The following is a 15,642-nucleotide window of genomic DNA, read 5'->3' as shown; positions in this document are numbered from 1 at the left end:
TGTACATAGGGGCAGTATTATAGTAGTTATATTCTTGTACATATGAGGCAGTATTATAGTAGTTATATTCTTGTACATAGGGGGCAGTATTATAGTAGTTATATTCTTGTACATAGGAGGCAGTATTATAGTACTTATATTCTTGTACATAGGAGCAGTATTATAGTAGTTATATTCTTGTACATAGGGGGAAGTAATAAAGTATTTCTATTCTTGTATATAGGGGCAGTATTATAGTAGTTATATTCCTTTACATAGGGGCAGTATTATAGTAGTTATATTCTTGTACATAGGGGCAGTATTATAGTAGTTATATTCTTGTACATAGGAGCAATATTATAGTCATTATATTGTTGTACATAGGAGCAGTATTATAGTAGTTATATTTTTATAAATAGGAGCACTATTACAGTAGTCATATTCTTGTACATAAGGGGGAGTATTATAGTAGTTTTATTCTTGTACATATGAGCAGTATTATAGTAGTTATATTCTTGTGCATGGGTAGCAGTATTATAGTAGTTATATTCTTTTACATGGGTGGCAGTATTATAGTAGTTAAATTCTTGTACATAGGAGCAGTATTATAATAGTTATATTCTTGTACATACAGTAGGAGTAGTATTATAGTAGCTATATTCTTGTACATAGGCGCAGTATTATAGTTGTTATTTTCTTGTAAATAATAGGCAGTATTATAGTAGTTATATTCTTGTAAATGGGGCAGTATTATAGTAGCTATATTGTTGTACATAGTAGCAGTATTACAGTAGTTATATTCTTGTACATAGGTGCAGTATTATAGTATTTATATTTTTGCACATGGGGCAGTGTTATTGTAGGTACGGTATATTCTTGTACATAGGGGACAGTATTATAGTAGTTATATTGTTGTACGTAGGAGCTGTATTAGTTATATTCCTGTATATAGGGGCAGTATTACAGTAATACATTCTTGTACATAGGAGCAATATTATACTAGCTATATTCTTGAACATTGGGGGCAGTATTATAGTAGTTATATTCTTCTATATAGGGGCAGTATTATAGTTAGATATACCGTAACTAATAATTCTGTTCTCTTGTTTGGCAGAAAATACTTGGCAGTACAATCTATAGTTACGCCTGTAGCTTGGGGGTAACTACGGAGGCTCCTTCCACGTAATAATATGCAGGTGAATTGATATTAGCAGACGGTTCACATTCACTTACTGTCGGAGGGGGATGTATTTTTATTTTACATTTCTTTGAATTCTTAGCTGTTCACAATGGAGCTGTCCTATTCCATTGCAGTGAATGACATAGGACAATTAACATGTGGGGGCTTCGTGTTGCGTTCTCTTCCAGCCTCGTAATTGCCCCTTATATAAAAGCTGCATGAATTGAAACTCCTAACTTGTCCTGAGATTTCTCACAATTACATGATAGGCACTCGACCACCCGAGCACAGATGCGGAGGCCTTTACACACAGTCACTGCCTTCTACAAGAGTCGCTTCTGTTTAACCCTTGTGCTTCCTGGACTTTAAGGACGTGTATTATATAAGTCAAAATCCTGGGAACCCATCATTATCAGACCTGGGGGGTTTACATGATCTACAGCTGTAAATAAGCCATTTACACCCACATACCCTAAAATAAGAAAATACTTCAGCGTACTAGTGTCATTATCCTGTACCCCGAGAGTTAGTGTCATTATCCTGTACTCCGAGTGTCAGTGTCATTATCCTGTACCCCTAGAGTTAGTGTCATTATCCTGTACTCCGAGTGTCAGTGTCATTATCCTGTACCCCAAGTGTCAGTGTCATTATCCTGTACCCCAAGTGTCAGTGTCATTATCCTATTCCCCGAGTGTCAGCGTCATCATCCTGTGCCTCAAGTGTCAGTGTCATTATCCTGTGCCTCAAGTGTCAGTGTCATTATCCTGCACCCCGGGTATCAGCGTCATTATCCTGTACCCTGAGTGTCAGTGTTATTACCTTGTACCCCAAGTGTCAGCATCATTATCCTGTTCCCCAAGTGTCAGCATCATTATCCTGTTCCCCAAGTGTCAGCGTCATTATCCTGTTCCCCAAGTGTCAGTGTCATTATCCTGCACCCCGGGTATCAGCGTCATTATCCTGCACCCCGGGTATCAGCGTCATTATCCTGTACCCTGAGTGTCAGTGTTATTACCTTGTACCCCAAGTGTCAGCATCATTATCCTGTTCCCCAAGTGTCAGCGTCATTATCCTTTTCCCCAAGTGTCAGCGTCATTAGGCTGATTGATTTCTGTTTTTGCCTCTATATTGACCCTTTTCACCTCTCTTCTAGCGCTCATCCTAGAGATTCCAGGACGTGACACTGAAATGTGTGAACCTAAGCAAGATCGGGGGGAGGAGATACCCAGAATATACTGTATATACAGTAGCATATGACTGGTACCAGTATAAAGAAGACCGATGCCGGCAGTTACCGTTTGATGAGCAGCACATAAGACACAAGCCCCATACTGATCCATAACTTACGTGGGCCAGACCTAAAATGGAGGGAGCGAGACATAATGTGTGTCTATATCTATATACTGCATGAGAGGTGTATATAGGAGAGGGAGACGTATATACCTGTGTATATATATTGTGGTGACAGGTGATCGCGTGGTTAATGGGAGATATGTCACATGGAGGGATGCTCCCTGCGATGCAACCCGGAGTATTTTGCCTATAGTGTACATGAGCACTAAAGATGTCATTTAGTGCACTGGGTGCGGAATGTACTCCGTTTTGCCTGAAGATATGTGTATGTTCAGGACCTGTGGTGAAGTCCTGACCATGTGACCAGCTCATGTGGTCCATACCTCACCTATGGGTGTGGTTACAGGGCTATGTAATTAAGGTGTTTGGCACATGTGAGGGAGACTGTGAGGAAGTCTGGCAGAGTGTGGACAGACTTCCATGTGTCGAGGTGCGACACTACAGAGAGTGGTCTGTGTTCCAAGGAAGGAGAAGCCTTCCTGTGTCTGCGGCTGCAGATAGAGCGCTGCTCTGGACATTGCCCTGACCTGTGTGCACAGGACCTGAGGGAACACAGCCCAGCTAAGGACTGTTTATGTGCTGTCTCTGGTTTATGGAGTAATAAACCCTGTGAAATTTTAAAGGAACGTGCCTCATGTTTGACTCCCGCCGCACCTAAGCGAGTCCGAATCCTTACAATTGGTGGAGAATGTGGGCACGGCTCCCAGGAGCACAGACGGTATGGAAAATCGTGAGTAATACTGATCGAGGTCAGAGGAAATGACTGTATGGAGATTTGTGGGATGCCTATGAGGAGAAGAGGTACCCGAGAACCTGTGTGGCTGACACCAGCAGGTAACGGAATCCGTGTTGCACTGACCAGAGTCAGTGAGAGACTGTGCTTGTGTTTTTTTTTCCCTTTTCCTCGCTTCTCTGCAAAAAAAAAAAAAAAAAATCCTGAAAGTGCTTGCTGTGGCTCAGTACGCTCACGAAGGTCTCGCAGCGCGGGGACCTGATGTTTTTTCTTTTTGGGATCTCCTATTTGAGCATTGGTAGCAGACGCTGTCTGTCTACACCATCCTGCTGCAGCTTTATTGCATATGACTAAGCGGATACAGTAGTTGTGGCTTTACACAACTATTAAGGGTGAGTACCCTGTATTATGTCCTTATACCCATTATACCTGCACTGGTAAGGCCCTATGGGCGCGCTTTTGTGGTTTTTTTATCTTTGAGGGTGACAAGTGGCTTCCGGTGGATCGGCGGGTCCTCGAAGATGACGCAGCAGGAGCTGCAGAGACACCAGCAGCTGCTTGTGAGCGACGGCAGGAGCTGGGGCAGTGCCAGATGGAATTGGTGTGGTGTCGTGCTTAAAGGGCCAGTACCAGAAAAAGGCATAAACTGTACTGTGTGAACTGTGGCCTAAGAGGTTCTGCAGGACAGACATGGGGACATCCAGAAAAGGGGTGGAGTCCCAATTCGGGGTGGTAGCCCGTAAAGGGGTGGAGTCCCCAAAGGGGGCGGTGGCCCAAATTGGGGTGGTAACCCAAAATGGGGTGGAGTCCCGGGAGGGGGCGGCAACCCAAAGCGGGGTGGTGGTCCAGAAAGGGGCCAAGTTTGAAGAAGTGACAGCACTGGGTACGTCTGGAGTACCGCAGTGTATGTGCAGGTCTTTTTCAGAATGTGGAATATCCTTTCCAGGTAGTAATGACAGGCCACAGATGTGTACAGTGATGCTGCACCGGGAAGGAGCCTTTGGTCGGCTGGAATCAGAGAATCAGGTGACTCTGACAGGAACTCCTCTCACTTTCTCTCTGTCCGAGAAAAACGTCAGGGTTCGCTGTAAACACGGGGTCACGGTGAACTATGCAGTAGACAGAGAAGTGTTTGAGGGGACCAAAGGTGGTGAGTGCCAAGGGGGAGGGATACCACGGGACTTAGTCTATGCCTGGGAGAGGGGCCGGGACTTTGTTTTGTTTGATGACGTTTGGTGGGGACGATAAAGAACTTTTGACAGCATACCTCTACATTGACACGACTGAGAGTTCCACGTACCATGTAGTGACAGTAGACCCAGACTTACAGTATACTATGGTAATAGGGCGGGACTTAGAAGCCCTGTGGGACTGGTGGACAAAAGGAGAAGTGTCTGTTGATATAATGTGTATGGGAGGTAATGGTGTGAAAAGTCCGCCTCCTAAAGTTGACAGACCTAAGTTAAGCATGACCAGAGAGAACAGTGCGTCGGCCCCACTTACGGACATGATGTCACCTGACGGGTACCAGAGAGAGACTGATAGTGGTGTGGTAATTAAAAAGAGTGGACCTGACACCCGAACAGAGAGCAACATGAACGTTTCCCATGCGGTGGGGTGTGACACAGGTACCAGGCGTGACTGTAATATGTTATTGCCAGTAGCAACCACTAGGGCTGAAGACAGTGTTTGTCAGACAGAAGCACGAATCCAGTGTAATGACAGTTTGCACCAGGTAGAAGCGCACCTACGAGACTTGGAGTAAGGGCGCGAAGAGATGTGTCAGCAGCTGGCGAGGGAGTGTCTGAAGGTGGCGAGTCTGGAAGTCGCCAACTCCGCGCAGGTGGAGCGGTTGCACCACCTAGAGTCCGAGCTCTTGGCAGGCAAAGCACTGAGACAAGTGACTGAGCACAGAATGGATGAGCTGGAGAAGGAAGTCTCTGAGCTCAGAGGTCACCTGTCAGCGTGTAAAACCATGAACAAGACCCTGTTGGAAGATATGGAGGTGCTCAGAGAGGCCCAAGAGAAGTATCAACAGGAGATTCTCAGGAGAGAGGATGAGCGTCGCTACCTGGCAGAGGAGCGAGATAAAGTTCTGCAAGAACTCAGTGGAGTAGGAAAAGGTCTTCTACGGGAGAAGTGGATGGGCGAAGACGTACAGCAGCCGTGCCTGCCTGATAGCAAGGCAGAACTGCCAAAGCCCATCTTGGAAAAGGGTCCTGAAGACTGTAAATCTCAGGAAGATGGTGAGCCAAGGGCTGCACAAGACAGTCATCCAATCGTGACAGATATCTTGAGGGAAGTGTCCGTAGGGAACCCAGAGCCATCTGTTCAGGATGAGAGCAAGTCCACGACCTTCAAGGTTGTATTTGATGTACCAGAAGACATGCAGGAAGCCTGTGCTGAGGAAGGTGTGCATGAGGCCTTTAGGAAGGCTATAGAAGCATGTAGTGTGATCTGGGCACCAGAGACGAAGCAGCTGGTCATACTGTCATCTAAGGAAGTCACAAGGAAGCGGGTTACTATCCTGAGGGATATGCATCTACAATGCCTCCGCACAAGGCAGATGATCCTGTTGGGAAAAAAAGAAGCCGCTCGATGTCTAGAGTGTGCGAGGAAAGTTCAAAGTCAGCAGGGCATTGCAGAAGACATCATTCAAGTGCCCGGAGGTCTGGTGAGGAAAGTCATCGGAAGGTTTGGGAAAGTGATGCAGGACATGGTGAACAGGTCTGGCGTGATGAGAGTGAGGATTCCGGCTAATGACGAAACCCAGGACAAGGGTGAAGATGGGATGGTTCCATTCCTCGTTGTCGGGTCCATGGAGAGCCTTGGGAATATCCGGATGCTCCTGGAGTATCGCGTGTCATACCTGAAAGAAGTAGAGCAGCTAAGACTTGAGAGGAAGCAGATCAGTAGAGAGCTGGAGGAAATGGAAAGAAGATGGCCGCCTCCTTCAACTCGTGGTATAAAAAGGCAAAGAGGTTCACTTAAGACTGGAAGTCCTAAAGATGGAGATAAGAGAGTACATAGAGATAAATGGAAGGGCTGCTCTCGGGACCTTATAGACCTTAGGAGAAATGGCCAGTAGAGAGAGGACAGTAGGTGGCCTGATGGAAGAGGAAGTAGTGATGCCTCAGTTAGCTCAGAGCTGAGTGACCTAGGCAGGAGACCCTGTAGAAGACGTGGTGACAAAGAGTCAGTCCAGACAAGAGGTATGGGGGCAAGGGAGTCGCAACACCATACTGACCGCCAGGGATGCGGGTGGTCTGACGTGGGCACATCTTTATCAAAGAACAAGACAGAGTCGGATAAGGGACGCCTACTGAAGAGTTCACTAGCAGGGCCTGACTTTGATAGACGATTTGACTGGCAGAGACGACCGAGAAGGATCTCTGGTCGAGTAATAGAAAGTGCCAAGCCCCACGGCTTTAGGCAGAGGAGGGGGATATGTGGTGTGACAGGTGATCACGTGGTTAATGGGAGATATGTCACATGGAGGGATGCTCCTTGCGATGCAACCCGGAGTATTTTGCCTATAGTGTACATGAGCACTAAAGATGTCATTTAGTGCACTGGGTGCGGAATGTACTCCGTTTTGCCTGAAGATATGTGTATGTTCAGGACCTGTGGTGAAGTCCTGACCATGTGACCAGCTCATGTGATCCATATCTCACCTATGGGTGTGGTTAAAGGGCTATGTAATTAAGGTGTTTGGCACATGTGAGGGAGACTGTGAGGAAGTCTGGCAGAGTGTGGACAGACTTCCATGTGTCCAGGTGCGACACTACAGAGAGTGGTCTGTGTTCCAAGGAAGGAGAAGCCTTCCTGTGTCTGCGGCTGCAGATAGAGCGCTGCTCTGGACATTGCCCTGACCTGTGTGCACAGGACCTGAGGGAACACAGCCCAGCTAAGGACTGTTTATGTGCTGTCTCTGGTTTATGGAGTAATAAACCCTGTGAAATTTTAAAGGAACGTGCCTCATGTTTGACTCCCGCCGCACCTAAGCGAGTCCGAATCCTTACAATATATATATATATATATATATATATATATATACAGTGGGGGAAAATAAGTATTTGATACTCTGCCGATTTTGCAAGTTTTCCCCCCTACAAAGAATGAAGAGGTCTGTCATTTTCATCGTAGGTACACTTCACCTGTGAGAAACACAATCTACATATATAATTGTCAGTTGGCCGCTGTCACCGAATCCCGTAAGGCACCGCGGCAGTGTCACTTGCGCCTGCGCAAGTGACATACGGTATATACTCGAGTATAAGCAAGCGGGGAAGGGGGAGCGGCAGGACAGAGCAGCTGTGACAGCATACTCACCCACTCCTGGCACGGTGGCTGCAGCGTCCCAGCATCTCTCTGTTTTCCCGGCTTCCAGCAGCACTTCCTGTATTCAGCAGTCACGTAGTATCGCTTATTAAAGTAATGAATATGGACATGTCTCCACGCCCATAGGGGTGGAGCGCATACTCATTACTTTAATGAGCGGCATCACCTGACCGCTGAATACAGGAAGTGCTGCTGGAAGCCGGGAAAACAGAGAGAGATGCGGGAATGTAGCAGCCACCGCGCGAGGAGGACCGGGGAGGACCATGTCCCGGAAGTATTTTCCTGTGTTCTGGGACATAGTTCAGCGGCGCATGCGCACTAATGCTTTTCGGCTTTGCCCGCAGTTGGGCAAAGCATACTGCGTACGTGCGGAACCTGTAAGGGAACACTGCTATTCACAGAATGGAATGCGTACAGCACGCCGATTTGGGGTGGGAGAGGGACCAGAACCAACGCCCATCGGACCGGACCGAGGATATTTACATACAGTGCGGGAGCAATATAAAAGGTTTTTATGGGGGATTCATGGGGAGTCAGGGGGTTTCACAAGTAGTTGGGGAATGTATAGCTCACACTCTATTAGATGATATTTTTAGTTGATAGGCCAAAAAACTGATGACAGATTCCCTTTAATTGCATCTGTTTGACCTCGTTGCCTAAATAAAAGACACATGTGCACACAATCAATCATACTCCAACCTCTCCACCATGGCTAAGACCAAAGAGCCATCTAAGGACACTAAGGACAAAATTGTAGACCAGCACAAGGCTGGGATGGGTCACAGGACAATAGGCAAGCAACTTGGTGAGAAGGCAACAACTGTTGTCACAATTATTAGAAAACGGAAGAAACACAAGATGACTGTCAATCTTCTTTTCTCTGGGGCTCCATGCAAGATCTCGCTTTGTGAGGTAAAGATGATTCAGGGAAGGTCAGGAATCAGCCCAAAACTACACAGCAGGAACTGGTCAATGACCTGTAGAGAGCTGTGACCACAGTCTCAAACATTACCACTAGTAACACACTACGCCATCATGGACTAAAATCCTGCAGGGCACGCAAGGTCCCCATGCTCACACCACCACATGTCCAGGACCGTTTGATGTTCATCAATGACCATCTGGATGATCCAGAGTAGACATGGGAGAAGGTCATGTGGTCAGAGGAGATCAAAATAGAACCCCAAGAACACCATCCAAACCGTGAAGAATGGCGGGGGAAACATCATACTTTGGTTGAGCTTTTCTGTAAAGGGGATAGGACGACTGCACCGTATTGTAGGGAGGATGGATGGGGATATTGTATTGAGAGATTTTGGCCAAAACCTCCTTTCTTCAGTAAGAGTATTGAACATGGGTTATGGCTGGGTCTTCCAGCATGACAATGACCCAAAACACATAGCCAGGACAACTAAGGAGTGGCTCCATAAGAAGCATTTCATGGTCCTGGAGTGGCCTAGCTAGTCTCCAGACCTAAACCCAATAGAAAATCTTTGGAGGAGCTGAAAATCAATGTTCCAAGCTACAGACCCAAAACCTGAAATATCTGGAGAAGATCTGTATGGAGGAGGGGGCCAAAACCCCTGCTGCAGAGTGTGCAAACCTGATCAAGAACCACAGGAAACGTCTGACCTCTGTAGTTGCAGACAAAGGTTTCTGTACAAATATTAAGTTCTGTTTTTCTGTTGTATCACATACTTATTTCATGCAATAAAATGCTAATTAATGATGTAAAAATCATACAATGTGATTTTCTGGATTTTATTTTTAGATTCTGTCTCTCGCAGGTGAAGCGAAACATATGATAAAAATTACTGTACATACCTCTCCATTCTTTGTAGGTGGGAAAACTTGCAAAATCGACAGAGTATCAAATACTTATTTTCCCCATTGTAAATACTGTATGAGGTGGGTATGTATCTATATATTGTATTAGAGGTGGGTATATATCTATATACCGTATGAAAGGTTGGTATATATCTATATACTATGTGTTAGATGGTATATATCTATATACTGTATGTGAGGTGGGTATGTATCTATATACTGTATGAGAGGTGGGTATATATCTATATACTGTATGAGACATGGGTATGTATCTATATACTGTATGAAAGGTTGGTATATATCTATATACTATGTGTTAGATGGTATATATCTATATACTGTATGAGAGGTGGGTATGTATCTATATACTGTATGAGAGGTGGGTATATCTCTATATACTGTATGAGAGGTGGGTATATATCTATATACTGTATGAGACATGGGTATGTATCTATATACTGTATGAAAGGTTGGTATATATCTATATACTATGTGTTAGATGGTATATATCTATATACTGTATGAGAGGTGGGTATGTATCTATATACTGTATGAGAGGTGGGTATATCTCTATATACTGTATGAGAGGTGGGTATATATCTATATACTGTATGAGACATGGGTATGTATCTATATACTGTATGAAAGGTTGGTATATATCTAAATACTATGTGTTAGATGGTATATATCTATATACTGTATGAGAGGTGGGTATGTATCTATATATTGTATGAGAGGTGGGTATATCTCTATATACTGTTAAAGAGGTGGGTATATATCTATATACTGTATGAGACATGGGTATGTATCTATATACTGTATGAAAGGTTGGTATATATCTATATACTATGTGTTAGATGGTATATATCTATATACTGTATGAGAGGTGGGTATGTATCTATATACTGTATGAGAGGTGGGTATATATCTATATACTGTATGAGACATGGGTATGTACAGTTGTGGCCAAAAGTATTAACACCCCTGCAATTCTGTCAGATAATACTCAGTTTCTTCCTGAAAATGATTGCAAACACAAATTCTTTGGTATTATTATCTTCATTTGCCATTAAGATGCTCCTCTGTCCTCCACTCATTACCTGTAGTAATGGCACCTGTTTGAATTTGTTATCAGTATAAAAGACACCTGTCTACAGCCTCAAACAGTCACACTCCAAACTCCACTATGGTGAAGACCAAGGAGCTGTTGAAGGACACCAGAAACAAAATTGTAGCCCTGCACCAGGCTGGTAAGACTGAATCTGTAACAGACGATCAGCTTGGTGTGATGAAATCAACTGTGGGAGCAATAAGAAAATGGAAGACATACAAGACCACTGATCTCCCTCGATCTGGGGCTCCATGCAAGATCTCACCCCATGGGGTCAAAATGACCATAAGAACAGTGAGTAAAAATCCCAGAACCACACAGGAGGACCTAGTGAATGACCTGCATAAAGCTGGGACCGCCGTAGCAAAGGCTTCCATCAGTAACACACTACGCCGCCAGGGACTCAGATCCTGCAGTGCCAGACGTGTCCCACTGCTTAAGCCAATACATGTCTGGGCCCGTCTGAAGTTTGCTCGAGAGTATTTGGTTTATCCAGAAGAGTATTGGAAGAATGTCATATGGTCTGATGAAATCATAGTAGAACTGTTTAGCAGAAACAAAACTCGTCGTGTTTGGAGGAGACAGAATACTGAGTTGCATCCAAAGAACACCATACCTACTGTGAAGCATGGGTGTGACAACATCATGCTTTGGGGCTGTTTCTCTGCAAAGGGACCAGGACGACAGATCCGTGTACATGAAAGAATGAATGGGGCCATGTATCATGAGATTTTGAGTGCAAACCACCTTCCATCAGCAAGGACGTGGATGGGTCTTTCAGAATGATAATGATCCCAAGCACACCGCCAGGGCAACGGAGTGGCTTCGTAAGAAGCATATGAAGGTTCTGGAGTGGCCTAGCCAGTCTCCAGATCTCAACCCCATAGAAAACCTTTTGAGGAATTTGAAAGTCCGTGTTGCCCAGCGACAGGCCCAAAACATCACTGCTCTATCGGAGATCTGTATAGAGGAATGGGCCAACACACCACCAACAGTGTGTGCCAACCTTGTGAAGACTTACAGAAAACGTTTGACCTCTGTCATTGCCAACAAAGGATATATAACAAAATATTGAGATGAACTTTTTTTAATGACCAAATATTAATTTTCCACCATAATTTGCAAAATAAATCTTGCCAATTCAGACAAGGTGATTTTCTGGATGTTTTCTCATTTTCACTCTCAGGGTGTGTGCACACGTTGCGGATTCTGCTGCGGATCCGTAGAGGATTTCGCCCTGTGGATACGTAGCAGTTTCTGCTGCGTTGTACAGTACCTTTATTTACTATGGAAAATGAAAACCGCAGTGCACATGCTGCAGATTTTTATGCGCGGATTTGCTGCGGTTTTAAATCCGCCGCATATCACTTCTTTGTGCGGAATCTACAACGGTTTGACACTTGCTCCATTGTACAGGTGTCAAACTGCAGGGGAAAACCGCAGGCTAATCCGCAGATAAAACGCAGGTCTTTTGACCTGCGGATTTTGTAAAATCTGCGTGGAAAAATCTGCAGCAGATTCCGCAACGTGTGCACACACCCTCATAGTTGTGGTCTACCTATGATGTAAATTACAGGCCTCTCTCATCTTTTTAAGTGGGAGAACTTGTACAATTCGTGGCTGACTAAATATTTTTTTCACCACTGTATATACTGTGTGAGAGGTGGGTATATATCTTTATACTGTAAGAGAGGTGGGTATATATCTATACACTTTTACTGTATGAAAGGTGTATATATGGGAGGGGCATGTATATACCTGTGTAGAGAGAGGGATGAGTGGTATATACCGAACACCGACCATGGTATATAGGGTCCCGAGCATCTGACCCTCTATATACCACCCATATAAGATCACAATGCAGGCGTCCTCTATCCCTCCATGACACGAGTAAAAGTAGGATCCTCCGGTCTAGACAGCCCCCCAATACCTGGCGGCACAGGGGCCGTATTCTCCATTCTGCTCAGTGTAATAAGGGACAAGTACAAAGGAAAAGACACAAAGGCAAATTATTAAAGGGATGGGCAATGGAGCACAAATGGAAGATTGGGGTCCCCCGATGGCCTCATCCTATGGAACAAAGAGCGGCTCGATCATTTCATTCACAAATGCAATCAGAAGATTAATAAGCGGAGACAAAGGAGTGGTCGCAATGTGTCCCCCTGCACCACACTCGTCATACACGCCAGGTGCAGGTGGCATTTCTGGGGACCTGCACCACATGGCAGAATTCTTAAACACGAGGCACGCTGGGAATTTAGATGAGATGCTATGAGGTCAGGCTGCACTGTACTGAGCTGCTTTGGATACGCCCCGGGGTACTTTGCGCTGCTCTCAAAGGAAGAAAGGTTTGAAAAAAGAAAGGAGGAAAAGGAAATATATTCACTGGATCATTGTCTGCGATGGCTTACATTATTCAGCTTCATGCTATCCCTTTAATTGCATAAAAGGGGCGGAGCTCCGACAAGTACCATGCAAATTTTGCAAGTATTAATCCTCTGCAAAGTGCACAGGAGGTTACGGTGCCGGCAGCCCACCCATGGCCGTGCCATACAGATCACTGTGGTCCTTCAAAATTGCACTAGATAGTATCCTGGAGCCTATGACTGATGCAGAAAGCACAACTCCCAGCTCCCGAGAGCCCAACCCGTGGATATCACAAGCAAAACATCACAAGTTAGGGTCTCAGGGAATGTGAGGGGTGCAGAGCTCCTCCACGCCCCTACTGGGAGAGGAACACGAAAGTAAACGACCCCCTCGGCACTGCTGCAGCAATGCAGGGGTTAAGGATGCAGCCACTCAGATGCTGAATAACTAGAGATGGGGTGCAGCCCCTCATTCACTAGTGGGGGATGGGGGGGACCAAGTGATGGCCCAGCTCACCCCAAGAAGGTCCAGTCTGGAGCCTCTGCCCAATCATTGCCCTGGCTGCAGTGTATGGAGCCTCTACATCCCTGCCCTGGACACGGGGCCTCACTGCTTCTTGGCTGTTCGTCAAGGGAACGATCAGAGCATCTGTATCCACTAAACTCAGAAGAAGAAATAGGGGGGAGGGAGAAGGCTCGCATCCCACCCTGCATTCAGCACCTCCATCCTTCCACCCTGCAGCCATTAGTGCCCAGTGCCCGCACCTCTGCTGGCCCCTCACACACAGGGAGGCAGCTCATCTTTCATGTCGTCTCGGGGGGGCCCCTGTGGGGGGCGTCTTCCTACCTGGAACTTAAAGGGGGCAAAAGTGGAAAACAAGAGGGAAACCAGACAATAAAACCAATTGTGTGGACAGGTTCCAGCAAGGTGAGGCTGAGGCCAGTACGGTCCGTGGGCAGCTCCGCCGGGGCCGGGGAAGTGGAGTCTCCGTGGGAGACACAGGCTGCTAATCTTGTAGATCTGAGCCCCTTAATGTGCAGTACATGGTAATAATGGGCGAGCCGTGCCCGGTGGTCGTTCCCTGGCCCCTTCCTTACCTTGCGCACCCCCTCTTGCTCCTTCCAGGCACCTGAGCGCTCCCCACTAGTCTCTGGCTTTCTGTGGCTCCCTATTCTGCATGCAGCCGGGCTCCTGCAGACATTAGCACCAGCCCCTGCCTTGCAGAAAGAACATTTCATCTTCAATGCCTCCCTTATGCTCCAGCAGAAAGAGGTAGAGAGGGTGGGGGGTGACGACAAATAAGGGGGATGCCGAAGGACAGAGAAACAGGGCACAAATCAACGACAAGTTGAAATTTCCAAGCCTGCACTGCCCCCCTTGTGCTCCAGCCTGTGCTCCTGGAAAGCTCCAGGCTCTGGTTACATCGCATCTATTGCTAGTCATAACACAGATTCCATGCATGCCTCCTAATTCTCCAGCAGCACAAGCCAATGATCCTGCGCCACTTCCTGAGACCCCAGCTGCACCCCCTTCTCCATTGTCATTTATCAATTTCTTTTTCTTTTGCAAATGCTATAGGGATGTGATTGCAGGGTGCAGGGGCTCAGCAGGGCTCCATATCAATGGTGCAATTCATAGACTGGCTGTGGAGACCAGGTGGTCAGATACAAGTGTAATTAAAAATACTTGCAGACCAGACACCGATCGGGTGTCCATATCCAAGGGCTCTGTTATATAAGGAAACGGAACACCGAGTCCCTCGTTTCGTGGTGAGCCGCTGCCACCACCGCCACCAAATGTAGCTTATAACATAATGTCAGAGGTTTACCTAATACAAAGCCCCCGGGGACCTAAGACCCTGTTTATTCTGCTGCTATTGGCATTTGGTTGGCACAGTGCAGGCATCTAGGGGGGATGTGAAGAGACCCTATTCACCAACATGTCGAAGTATTGCCAACTTGACTTGGGTTACAGATGTTGGCGCTGATCAGAGATAGGGAGTCGGTGTTGATTACATGGGGACGAAATTGAAACCTCGTTCCGAGCTCATCCGTCCTGAAAGATCTGCCATATTCAGGGAACATGCTGGAGAAGGTATTGTAGGGATACTGATGACATGGGAAGCAGCGATGTAATAATGTATCAGTTATGGCTCGGTGGTTACATGTTTGTAGCAGAAAGTTGTAACAATCTGGCTACAAGATTCTCTACAAAGAATACAAGAAAGCTCTCCAAAAGAACCCCTCTACACGGGGATGGCCCCCTAGTCCAGAACAGACTTTGACAAGACTACTCCATGGCTGGGTGAGCCCCCCGCACCTCCTCCCTGCTGGGGTACCTGGCTCCTCTTCTGTTTAGTAGGCCCAGCATGATGTCATTATCGCAGCACTACACCTGCATGGCGTTGCATCGGTGCCAGGATGCCGGCAAGTGGCAGCAGGTTCTAGGGCTCTGGTTCTGTAGCCATGGACTAACAACATGGCCGCTGGAATCTTTGCTCAATTCTAAAGTCCATTCCCTTGAAGCCCAATCAATGCAGCTTTGGACGATTGTCTCAAAGTAGAGTTGAGCGACTTTGGTCGGGTCGGGTTTCATGAAACAAAATTTGAGTTGGATGAAACTGGTCCGACTAGGGCAAAAAAAGTCAGAGTTTCGTCCGAAACCCGACCCCAATGCAAGTCAATGGGGAATAAAAGTCGGCATTGAGTGGATGAATGTCATCCGCTCAATGCCGATTTTTATTCCCCATTG

At 46.3% G+C, this 15,642-nt stretch overlaps 1 long non-coding RNA gene across 1 annotated transcript in view; it reads right to left on the bottom strand.

Annotated features, from left to right (window-relative positions):
• LOC141097593 (uncharacterized) overlaps positions 1–14,123 on the bottom strand; it is a 65,539-nt gene extending 51,416 nt beyond the window's left edge. The window contains exon 1 of the long non-coding RNA XR_012234007.1: positions 13,989–14,123. This is a non-coding gene — a long non-coding RNA (uncharacterized lncRNA). The remainder of the gene's footprint in view (positions 1–13,988) is intronic.
• Positions 14,124–15,642: the final 1,519 nt, after the last annotated feature.

This window comes from Dendrobates tinctorius, unplaced genomic scaffold (assembly GCF_039654945.1).
Source record: "Dendrobates tinctorius isolate UK_male_01 unplaced genomic scaffold, ASM3965494v1 ptg000086l, whole genome shotgun sequence".
In the NCBI taxonomy this organism is placed as follows: Eukaryota; Metazoa; Chordata; class Amphibia; order Anura; family Dendrobatidae; genus Dendrobates; species Dendrobates tinctorius.
This window is presented reverse-complemented; position numbering and strand designations above follow the sequence as displayed.